General features: G+C 36.0%; 1 pseudogene; it reads left to right on the top strand.

Moving 5' to 3' along the window:
- Window positions 1-10,989: 10,989 nt before the first annotated feature.
- LOC145113740 (secreted RxLR effector protein 161 pseudogene) lies at window positions 10,990-12,943 on the top strand (annotated as a pseudogene).
- The last annotated feature ends 356 nt before the right edge of the window (window positions 12,944-13,299 follow it).

Below are 13,299 nucleotides of genomic sequence, written 5' to 3'. Positions count from 1 at the left end.
TCTGTACTAGCATGCAGTTCTCAATAAGTCGGTACACATATAACAGGCACATAAGACATCCTTCCTAGATCCTTAGCCCTAAACTATCATGCAGTTCTCATAAAGCTGATAAACATATAATAGGCACATAAGGCATCCTTCCTAGATCCTTAGTCCTAATCTAGCATGTAGTTCTCATAAAGCTGATAATCATATCATAACATGAAATTGTATGGGTAATTTGGGAGTACTTAGTTGAGCTTGGCTGATTGCATGCACCACACCCTTTTCTCTTTTCAAAGTTCTTTTCTTTCTAAAAATTATTTTCTCTTTTTCTAAAACACTTTTCTTTCCTCAAAATACTTCTTACAAAAATTGATTTTCCTGTTGAAAATTTCTATACCAATTCCTTAGTTTGAGTTCAGACACACCCATAAGTGTGCCCGAATCCCTCAAACCAAGACTCTGATACCAACTTGAAAAATCCCAAAAATGCGAGCCAAAAATTTCATTTTAAAATCATTTAGCAAACATAATATTATTACCATAAATTAAATCATCAACATGTATCTCAAAATCTCATAAAATATGTCAACATATAATTGTCTCATATAAAAATATCAGAGTAAGCTCCCAGGCTAATAAAAACAGAGGTGTGTGCCATGCCATCAACTCGAGCCCTTCCCTTTTCTAGCTGAAGTACCTAAAACCAAAACTAAAAACTGTAATCATGAAGCTTAGTGAGCTCCCCCAAACTACCACATACCATACAATAACACATACTGGGCCTTGCCCACTGCATCGGGCCCCGCCCGACATCAGAACGAAGTCTGGAATAAACTGAACATAACATAAACATGAACATATAACATAATCACATATACTGCATCGGGCTTGCCCGACATCGGACTGGGGTCCGGAACATATAACACATATCATAAACATGCATGAATCACGAAGACATCAAGCATACATAACTACTTCTCGGGACCACCCCGACATCGAACCAAAGTCCGGAAACATGTAAACTGCATTGGGCTAACCCCCGGCATCGGACCGAAGTCTAGAACTACTAACATCAAAACGAGCCGGCATTATGGTCGTAGACCCGTTCCTACTGGAAGGAAACTCACCTCGTGTGACTGACTGCTGCAACTTCGGGTGAGGAAATCTCTGTATGGTGCTCCGACGACTCTCCGACTAAAAATTTCCATAAAGGTACTTAGTCAAAAACTGATAACTGCTCTTAGGGTAAAATGACCATTTTACCCCTGGCTAAAGTCAACATCCTGGTCAATGTCAACACCTAGTTGACCTGACTCGCCGAGTTGGTTCACCAACTCGTCGAGTCCCTATTCTTTCATCTGTTCCCAACCCCGACTCAACTCGTCGAGTCTAGCAAGAACTCGACGAGTTCTCCTTCAAACATAACATCGGGACTATCTTCATCTGGCTCGCCGAGTTCGTCCTTGAACTCGTCGAGTTCATCTTCATTCTATGAATGTGACTAGACTGTGACTCGCCGAGTTGTATGAACAAATCGTCGAGTCCGTCTTCATGGTTGGGAGATTACCTTGGACTCGACAAGTGTGTTCATACACTCGCTGAGTCCCATGGTTTCCAGGTCCATAACTACGTCTATTTTGTTGAGTCCCCCTTCTGGACTCATCTAGATCCCTTCTAGAGTCAACCAGATACCTTCAAATCAGAAAAGGTTGGGGAAACAAACCCCCCCGACTCGCCGAGTCCCAAGAACGACTCGTCGAGTCAACTAATGTCCATGCCCATAACTCGATTTCTGTTGTGCTAATCTCGTCCAAACGGTAGATCTGGGCTCCTAAGGTCGATATAACACGTAAATTCATGACCTTTACGTTCATGCATGGTACCTTTAAGCTCAAAAGACCAAAAATAGGGTTTCTTACATGCATAGGGTTCTCATGGCCACAAATTTGGCACCTTTATGCCATGAGAACCCTCCAAGGTTCCAGATCTGAAACATTTACCCTATATTACACTCCACAATCTGAAATGGATTGGAAATGCCCCCAAAGATGTCAAGGTTCAAGCCTCAAAGTAGATCTACCAAATAAGGAGTCAATGGTAGGAGCTATTTACCTCAAATAACTGGAAGTGCAACCACAACTCTGGATCCACTGACTTGCTTCTTGATTCACCAAGCTTTCCCTTCCTTCTTCTAACTTCAAATCACCAGGAAAGGCACAAATTGCTCAAGAATGCTCACAATTGATTAGGGTTTCGAGGACAGAGCTTGAAGGTGATGGAGGCTGGGGTGGAAGCCTTATAAGATGTTTAAATAGGGTGGAAACCCACCAATTTAGGGTTTCACTCAGACAGCTCCTACTCGCCGAGTCGGTCGTCCGACTCGTCGAGTAGGTCACTTAGTCCCCAGACTCGGAGTCGATCCTACTTGACGAGTTAGGACTCCAACTCGCCGAGTCCAAGGGTAAAATATGAAGTTTATCTTGAATTTAAATGCGTACCTGAGACCGGGTGTTACAATTTCGGTTTATATAATAAATTCCAAGTGATTATCACCACAAGACCCATGGAAGTTTGATCCACCAACATGCTCTCAATGAATCAATCTTTTGAGTGACTTCCTATTTTCCAACTTGAAACCAATAGTTGGGTGTTAATTGTAAAGGCAATCCTAAGATTAAAAGTGTTATGTTAGAACAAAAAGAGCAACCTAATAACATAATTCATAAGCTAACACAGTGAAGATGAAAACTATTGAGATAAAAATTCAAGGTGTAAATACAATAAAATAGCATCACCATTTACTCTATGATTTATGCTTCATGTTTCTCATTCACCTTGTTAGTGAGTAGTTTTGTTATATAATTACCAACACCAATTGCACACTAAAGTAACTGAATGACTATGCATGTGTTTGTGCAGTGAAAGATTTGGAATCTATAGATTCCTTTGTTCATGCTCTTAATTTAATCGGTGACATGAAAAAGCACCACATCTAAGTGATCCTACAATATATGTTGTCCTAGGAAATGATGAACTTCTAACATTAATACATAAGACAAATACAATAATAAAAAGAGATTTCACTTCGCATGTATATGTAAAATTCCAACTTTGCTTCACTATACATTGGGACCCTTCACATGAAACAAAATCTAAAACAGAGAAGTTCAAAACTTTATTAGGTTTGTCTTCATGTACCTCAAACAATTATAAACCTTTTATCAACACCATAACAAATTACAAATTACGGGATAAGGATAAATTGCGTAAATTATCTTTGTTTCTTATTTATATACTTTAGAAAAAACTCAAAAAGTTTTGCATTTTGCTGTATATGCATACTAACACTTAACAATGTATAATACTTAAAACTTAGACTTTAAACTTCCACTAACTAAAAATTTCTCCCAAAACTAACAACTTACAACGGAAGTCCTTTACTTAATGTTAAATAAATTAAAATGTACTCTCAAAATAGTTTTATTGTTAAGTTATGATATATGCACAATCAGTTATATATTTCATGCGTTTTCTTAATACTTTTTGCTACATTCATGCTAATTATAGAACAAAAGGTACTTAATATGTTGAAATTTTGTTTTGTAGCAGTGAAGACATGCTCGGGGTTAAAAGGAAGAAAAATGTGGAGTTGTAAGCAGGAAAAAGTGGACCTGGTCAACCGAAGACAAAAGTGCTTAACGAGTCTAAAGCCCACAACGTGGAGGCTTTGGCCACGCCGTTGGGAGAAGAAAATTTGAGACTATCTGACAGACTTAAGGAACACGCATGAATAATGCCCACCACGCCGTGGAGGCTTTGGCCACGGCGTGGGGATCAGATTTAGGAAACTATAAATATTTGTCTAATCTCTCAACCCTACCTTATGCTTCAAGTTACTTTGAACTTTTGGAGGCCAAAGACGTGCTGGAAGACAGAAGGAGATCAAATATCGATTGAAGTTTAGTTTTTGAAGAGATTTAAGGCAATAGTACTTCTAAAACTTTTTTACTTTGTTCTTCATCAAAGTTGTAAGACTAATGTTTTGATCATAAACCTAGGGTTAAAAAGAAAAGTTGGTAAGTTTATGTGGAAGCTAATATGTGATAATCATTCATGTATGGAATTGATATTATTATCCATTAATGTCAAGCATTAGTTCAAGTCTAGCATCACTCGAAATTAATACTAGCATTCTTATTTGTTTGTCCACCTGATCATTGTTTGAATGAATTAGTTTTCCTAAATGATTTTTCTTTTGATCATATAGTTTAATCAACTTAGGAATCGGTAAGCAACAAACAACTTAATCCATTGGACTTTCCAAGAAATCAACCATAGGAATAGTGTGAATCATATCAAAATGGAAGTCTCTTTAATATCTTGCTTTAAACCTTAATTTGAATTGCTTTTTGTTAGTTTAATCGTTCTTGGTGATAATTGTTTTTATGTAAGATGGACTTGTAAAACCAGTGAAAACCCCTTATCTAATTGCTTTTAAAATAGTTAACTTTAGTAGATAAATTAGCTTTTAATCATTCTCGTTCCCATTGTGTTTAACACCCTACTTTCTTACTATATTATTATTTGATTAGTTACACTGCGTACCGCATTAGCTAGTTTAGATAGTTGGTTTATAAATTAAAAACTGGTATATAAATTGCATATGAAGTTTTTGGCGTCGTTGTCGATGAACGGTTTCATTAATTAGTTGATTTTATTTTACTTATATTTATCGAACCTTTGTGTTGAATTTATTGAATACAAAGTTTTTTTTTTTTTTCGATTTAATATTTTTCTGATTTATAGTTCGCCATGCCGTGGTCATGCTTGGCCATGCCATGGACACTGTGCTAACAGTTTCTGTCTTTCTTATTTTTATTCAATTTATGTGTTTCTTTTCTGTCGGCTAAAAATTATTGTTCTGATAATATTTTGGAGGCTAGTTATAAATCTTATGTTGCTAGTATCTTCTAACAGCTTTGAATGGAGCAACATCCTCTTGCAGTATTGGACAAATATATGTTTGATGTTGAGTATTCAAGCAGATACCACATTGTTTCTTTGCAGCTGCTTTTTCCTTTGTTAATAATAGAACAACTTTCATCAACTCATAAATTTGGGACTCCATATGATCATTGTTGACTTCTTTGACACCTCGTGGCTGATCAGTATACCACTCTTCTTCGTTTCCGGAATGCGTGGACTCTATCGCCAGCTTCTCGATCAACTCCCAAATTTATGTTGGTGCCATATCACCCAAGGAACCACCACAGGAAGCATTTATCAGACGTGATCAGACTAACGAGAATTAAAATCAAACATTTATTAAGATGAAAACTAAAAAATCTATATAGAAACACAATAAGAAAGCTAGATCTGATAAGTAATCACATGAAACGTACTAGTCTATGCATAAATGAAAACTAGGGTTTAGCGAGACATGACTAAAAACAAATCTAAACTAATAAAGAGAAACGTTAACCGAATAATCTTCTAAACTAAGTGTGTGAGATTATTCACATCCTTTGGATCTTCAGAAATCGCTGAAAGGTACCAAAAATCGCCTTCAAAAGTGTTTTCTGTCGTCTGGAACTGTCTAACCTTCGAATCTGATCATGAGGGCCATATTTATATGCAAGACTGAAGCTTCCGACGAAATTTAATGAAAAATGTAATCATAGAAAGCAGATATGCGATCGCATATACTAAGGTTTTTTTTTCCATATTTGCCCCTAAATGATGTACGATGCTATTTATGAAATTTCGGGAGTCGCGACATAAAAATGAAATTGTAGAAGTGGAAAGTGTGATCGTAGTTTTTGGTTTTTTTCTTCAGAAGACTTCCAAATGATTTATTTCGACCCTGGGAAACTTCGATGGATTTATGCGATCGTAGAAGTGAAAAATGCAATCTCATTTTTGTTTATTTATGCTGTGATTCGTCAGTTTAAGTAAACATGAAAGTCATCCAAAATTTTCTCTAGTTTCCAAAACATTTTCTCTCTTGTCAATCAAAGTTACGAGTCATGAGATATGGTCAAAATACTAATAGGGGATCAAAGCTGCCAGCAACATCCTTTAGGCTTTAGATTGTAGCAATCTATCTTCGTAAAATTAATTCGATAGAATGTTTCTTAACCAAAATAGCTTCTAAATTTTCCTTAGAATCCTCCTTTAGTTTGAACTCCATTTAGGCTAAAAATATGCATCCAGCTGCTCCCAAAATACTGCTCCACTCGAAATATCTAAAAATGACATAAAAAATGCTAGCAATACGGGAATTCTGATAAAAGACATGAGTTGAACATTATTTAAACTAATGAAATGAAAATGTACAAATATGATGCTAAATCTAATAAAATCTACCCTAAAAGATGCATAAAATGGCATTTATCACTATGCTATTCCGAATTCCCAGCAGCCATAACGTGCTTATACGTGCCCACGACATGGCCACAAAGATTTCATCAATTTTAGAACTACATTATTTGAACCCCACGACATGGATATGCTGTGCCATGGCATGGGAAAGCTTAGTTACACTTTTTGTTTATTTTTTTACCGCTATTTGAAATGCGTTTTCGCAGTGCATTTCAAGAGTATTCCTACTAAAGTCCAAAAGTACCAAACATCTAGCCATTATGCGAGATGTCAACCATACAATGTTCAGTTTCAACCTCGCCACTTCTATCCCTGGGGAGTATGTTCCAATTCTCTCTTTACTTTTATGTTCTTTAATTATGTTAAGCATGCATTGAGGACATTGCATGAGTTAAGAGTGGGGGTAGGGGGTTGAATATATGAATGACAAGCATACTTAAAAAAATAATGAAAAATGACTAGGATTAAAGTGTATCGTTGTGGTTAGAGCTTGGTTGCTAGTGTTGTGTGGGACAATCTGATGCGAGCTTCGATGTTTATTTGAGCCAACATATGTTAAAGTGTATTTATGGCTTCCCTGTCCTAGCGAAATCATTGGACAAAAACATGAACTTGCTTAGTTTGAGGGACATTATTGTTGTATTAAGGTGTCTATGGTCCTAACTAAATTCGTATAACATTGATGAAAGTAAAGTCCTTTTTGGTTGCTCTTATAACCAAGAAATTGCCTAGATTGATTTTAGAGAGAGATAAATGATTTATTAAAATATTATATGACTAATATATTAATTATAAATAGTTATAATTAATTTAGAATTAATCAAAATTAATATGGAATTAATTTTGGGTTAATTAGAATTAATTGAAAGTTGAAGGACTATAACTTTAATTGTTCAAAAGTTGAGCAAATGACATGTTCTAGAACCCTCCTTGTGGTTGATGGTTTGGAGGCTCTCTTGGAGCTTTCTGGAAGTCTTCATGAGGATAAACTAGGAACAAGATAATTACCTTATTTGAAATAATATTATTTTATGTTCAAATCAGAATTTCTAGGTGTTTCCTAAGCATATATAAATAGGGCCTTGGACTTGGAATTTTCGGCCAATGCATTCAAACAAGCCAAAGCCAAAAATTTTATACTTCTCCCCCCTCTCCTAAATCTTCTAGGGTTCTTGTATTGTGGGTGTGAACCATTAGAAGCTTGAACACAATTGAAGCTAGTTTTCAAGAGACTATTGGATTGATCAAGGGTTTGTTTACAATAACAAATCGTAGGTATGTTAATTATCCTTATGAATTTCAATTTCTACTAGAGTTAGAATTTTGTTGTTCAATGGTTTGTTGCTTCATTAGAGTTATAACATAGATCCAATTAGGTTTCATGTACCCTTAATATTTTAAGATATTTTTCGCATTATTACATGTAAAACCCATCAGTGGTATCAGAGCGTTTGGTTTTCTAACAATTGAATGTGCAAAATTGAACTTGAAAAACGGGAGAATAAACAAAATCGAGATTTTATTTCGTCGTCACAAGGTGGGCTCTTCTACTACGTCGTGGCCAACTTTCTAATCTGTATATTTATCCTCTGCCACAACGTGGAGCCTTCTACCACGTCGTGGTGGACCTCATGTGCAGAGATTTTTTTTTTCTGATAATTAAGATCTAGATCAGGATAATTACATTTAAAGATATTGTTTCAATTGGATAAAATCTGAACATTTAAATTGGTAATTTTGATCTCCTAAATTTCTGAACATTATTTTAAATGTTTAAAATAATATATATATATATATATATATATATATATATATATATATATATATATATATATATATATATATTAAAGGTTTATACTATATGTATAACATGAGTCAGTTGAACAAATAGTAGGCCTCATTCACGTAGCCATACTATAAGGAGAGTTTAAGGAAGCAGCCTGCAAAATGGCCGCCATTGGTTGTCCACTCTCACCCATCACTCCCTTGTATGGTGGAGGATCGTTAGCCGAACGAGTTCGATAGGACATAATCACATTAAAAGTATAATGCTATAAAGTAAAAGAACCTTTTATGAATTCCCACTCTAGTTACTTTAAGAAAATGTAACATTGTATGCTAATCAATGAAAATGCCATCAATCTTGATGAGTCGTTAGTGGAGCATGTGTGGTTAACCAACACACTAATTAGGGACTATAAAGTTGTATTGATGGAAAAACTTAAAATTTATCATTGATTAATTGAGCGTGTGTGGTTTATCGGCACATTAATTTGAGTTATAAAAGAGATTGAGGTTGTCAAGCAGGTTTGTATGGTTATTCACATCTTATCTGTGATCCTCGACAGCCCAATTACAAATCAAAGAGCATAATCGATATGAAACATGCCATTGATAAGATTCATTGAATCTCAAATGATCTAGGAATTTCATATAGTTTGAAATTTTTATAATGCATTACCTATCTTAAATGAATTTGTGATTAGATTACAGTATCCCTTTTCTTATTTTTGAATTGCATTATTGGATCCTAGCCTTGGATATTAATTTGTGTTAAAATATCAAGGATTAAGTCAACTAACTAAAATCTTGTCTCATTTTCAAAGAAAATGTCTTCAACAGGAGAACTTCCTCCTCCTCGTCCTCCTCCATCAAGCCACAACTTCACTCTACTATCGATCCTTGCTAAGGACAAACTTGCTGGTCCAAACTACATGGATTGGATGTGGAATCTGAAGATGATGCTTCCCTATGGGAACAAAGAGTATGTTCTCACTACTCCAATTCCAAAAATCAACAATGAAACTGCCACTCATGAGGAGTTTGCTGATTATGATAAACATGTGGATGATGCCACCAAGATCTCTTGCATTATGATTGCAACTATGGCACTTGAGCTCCAAAAGATTTATGATGATTACGGGCCATATGAACTTAACACGACCTTATCTCAAATGTTCCACAAGAAAGCGAGATAAGATCGTTATGAAGTGGCCAAGTCCCTAATGGTCTACAAACTGAAAGAATAGGAACCTGTGTGCACTCATGTACATAAAATGTAGGGGAATGTAGAAAGATTGGAAAAGCTTAATGTGAACTTTGAAAAGGATATTTCCATTGACATGGTCCTTAACTCTCTGTGGTTATGATCAGTTCTTATTGACCTATCATTTGAAAAATATAGAGACCATATTGATTAAGCTTCACAATCTGTTGCAAACAGCTGAGGCAAGAACGAAGAAGTCTCATTCCAACAGTTCTGCAAGTACCCCTATCATGGCTATTCAATAAAGCAAATGGAAGAAGAGAAAGGCCTCTACCCAATCCAAATAGAAAGGGAAGGTCCATTGTGGAGAGCCTAGAGGAACAAAAGCAAAGCCCAACTTCAACACTCCTCCTGTTGTTGTTCCAAAGAAAGTCATGTGCTTTCATTGTGGCCAAATGGGCCATTAGAGAAGAAGCTGCCCCAAGTACTTGCTGGAAGTGAAATATGCTTAGGCCAAAGCGGTTGGATCTTCTTCTGGTACATATTATTTTCATATCAATAATACTAGTGTTTCAAATTCTTGGGTTCTTGATATAAGATGTGGTTTACACCTTTGTTTTGATATGCATGGACTAAAGGAAAGTGAAGAGGTCGAGCATGGGAAGCTGAGTCTAATGATAGGGAACAAACGAAGATCGGCTGTTACCAGGATTGGGACTTATGAGCTTCTATTTGATAGTATTAGGGTTGATTTGGATAACTGTTGCTACTCGCTAGAAATAGCTCGAAACATAATTTCTTTTCATGCTTTGTTTAGACAAAGGATATCATTATGTTTTTGATAATAATGATGGTATTTTTTTAGTTTATTTTAATGGTGCATTTATTTTCAAAGCTTATCTTGTGATGGTGTGCACGAAACAATTGTTCGTGTGAATAAATTAGGCAACAATGTGTATAACATTGGTTCTTTTAATAGTTTAGACAAGTCATGCCTATGGCATTATCATCTTGGGCACATCAACAAGAAACGCATCGCCTAACTCCAAAAGGATGGAGTGTTGGAATCATATGCCCAAAAATCAGACGATGAATTTGAGTCCTGTTTGTTGGGCAAGATGACTAAGTCACGTTTCAGTGGTTCATGTGAAAGAGATGAAGATTTGTTGGCCCTAATCCATACGGATGTGTGTGGACCATTCAGATCTGCCACAAAGGATGCAAATCCCTACTACGTCACGTTTACTGACGATTATAGAAGATATGGGTATATTTACTTAATCAAACATAAATTGTAAACTGTTGAAAGGTTCAAAGACTTTAAGAACGAAATAGAGAACCAACTGGGAAAAAAAGATAAAGATGCTACGATCTGATAGAGGTGGTGAGTATCTTAGTATCGTGTTTAACGACTATCTAAAGGAATGTGGAATTGTTTTAACGACTGTCTAAAGGAATGTTGAATTGTTTCACAATTGACACCTCCTAGGACACCACAACTAAATGGTGTAGATGAGAGGCATAATCGGACCTTATTTGATATGGTTCATTCCATGTTGAGTCGAGCTTCACTTCTAATATCTTTTTTGGGGTATTCCTTAGAAACAACCGCCCATTTGCTAAATCTTGTTCCAACTATGAAAGTTGCTAAGACACCTCATGAAATGTGGACAGGGAAACCTCCATCACTCACACATATCAAGGTATAGGATTGTGAGGTTCTCGTTAGGCGAGAAAATTCATACAAACTTGAACCCAAAGCCGAGTAGAGTTTACTTATCGGTTATCCACAGAAATCCTTTGGATACTTGTTTTACAGACCCAGTGATATTGTGGTGTTTGTAGCTTGAAGATGAGTCTTTCGTGAAAGAGAGCTCATCTCCAAAGAGGGCAGTAGGAGCAGAACTGGTATTGAAGAGATTTAAGATTCATCTGATGAAGCAACTTTTGAAGATACTAGTTCTCAAATGAGAATGAAACTATTGAGACCATTGACAATTCGTTGCCTCTTCGTTGGTCCAGTAGGTTTAGCATGCTGCCTTCGTTCTATGGTTTCCATATCTGCATATGGTGATACATTTATTAGTGATGAAACACTAATAAATTTGGATGAGCCGGCTAACTACAAGGAAGCAATGGGAGGCCCTGAGGCTGCTAAATGGAAAGAGGCAATGGATAGAGATATCCAATCCATGTATGATAACCAAGTGTGGACCTTGGTTGATCATATACCTGGTCGAAAGACAGTGGGGGTGGAAATGGATCTTTAAGAAAAAGACCAACATGAATGGTAATGTACAAAATTATAAAGCAAGGCTAGTTGCAAAAGGCTTTACTTAAATCCAAGGGGTTGACTATGATGAGACATTTTCACCTGTTGCCAAGATTAAGTTAATTAGGGTAATGCTTGCCATAGCTGCTCACTATGACTATGAGGTATGACAGATGGATGTCAGAACTTATTTCCTTAATGGGAAATTGGATGATGATGCTTACATGGATCAACCAGAGCATTTTGTACATGCCAAATTTCCTAACTAGGTGTGCAAGCTTGAGAAGTCCATCTATGGACTAAAACAAGCATCTCGTAGACGGAATCATTGATTCCATTAAAAGGTCAAAGAGCCTCGATTTTCTAGGAGTGAAGATGAATCTTGCGTATATGTCAAAGCTAGTGGGAGAGCATTGTAACTTTTCTAGTTCCGTATGTTGATGAAATACTCCTAATAGGAAACAATATTCCAACCTTTCAAGAAGTCAAGTTTTGGCTTGGGAAATATTTTGCTAAAGGATCTAGGAGACGCTACATATATTCTTCGTATAACAATATACATGAATAGGCAGGAATGGTTACTAGGATTAAGTCAGAGTACATACTTGGATAAAATATTGAAAAGATTCAATATGGAAAATTCCATGAAGGGAGACTTACCCATGCATTGTACTGTTAAGTTGAGCCAGTCTCAATGCCCCAATAGTTATAAGGAGATAGATACTATGAGTCGTATTCCATATGCTTTGGCTATAGGATCGATCATGTATGTTATGACATGTATTCGACCTGATGTGGCTTATTCTTTGATCATGGTTAGCAGATATAAAGGAAATCCTGTTTTAGCTCATTGGACGGAAATGACGAATATTCTTAAGTATTTACGAAAAATTAAAGATATGATCTTATTTTTTGGCGGCAATGATGAACTTAAGGTAAGTGGATATAATGATGCCAGTTTTCAAACAGATCGAGATAATAGTTATTCTCAATCTGGCTGGATTTTCATATTAGATGGTGGATCGGTAACTTGGAAAATTGCCAAACAACAAACGGTAGCTGACTCTACTTGTGAATCAGATTACATCATAGCAAGCGAAGCGGCTAAAGAGGCTATGTGGTTAAATAATTTTATTGGAGATCTTGTAGTTGTTCCATCAATCCAAGAACCAATGGAGATTTTCTACGACAACGAAGGTGCAGTAGCTTTGACAATAGTACCTAAACATCATGGTCGATCTAGGCACATCAAGAGGAAATATCACTACATTAGACATAAGGTTGAAGAAGGTGCACTCGTGGTGAATCGTGTTTCATAAGAAGATAATCCTACTTATCCTCTCATAAAGGGTTTGAGCAAGGTCAAACACTTGGAGCATGCTAGGAGCATTGGACAAAGAGATGATCTAATATTTTAGATGTTATTTTGAAACTATATAACAATAAATTTGTAATTGAACAATGATTATTTAAATAGATATTTCTTCAAATTCAATGTGTTTGATGCGATTTGTCGATTAAGTTTTGTTGCGTTCCACTTTGCATGTTTTACTTCCTGAATATTAAGTTATCCGAAACGCCACAGTTGGTCATACTTTGGAAGTAAGTAATGATTTAATATTGTTATGAATCATTTATAGATTGTCCATTGAGACTAGACATTGCATTGGGATTG

Source organism: Lactuca virosa, chromosome 5, assembly GCF_052849685.1.
Source record: "Lactuca virosa cultivar CGN04683 chromosome 5, Lactuca_virosa_CGN04683_v6, whole genome shotgun sequence".
Taxonomy (NCBI): domain Eukaryota; kingdom Viridiplantae; phylum Streptophyta; class Magnoliopsida; order Asterales; family Asteraceae; genus Lactuca; species Lactuca virosa.
The sequence above is the reverse complement of the archived record's forward strand: the minus strand, read 5'-3'. Positions and strand labels throughout refer to the sequence as shown.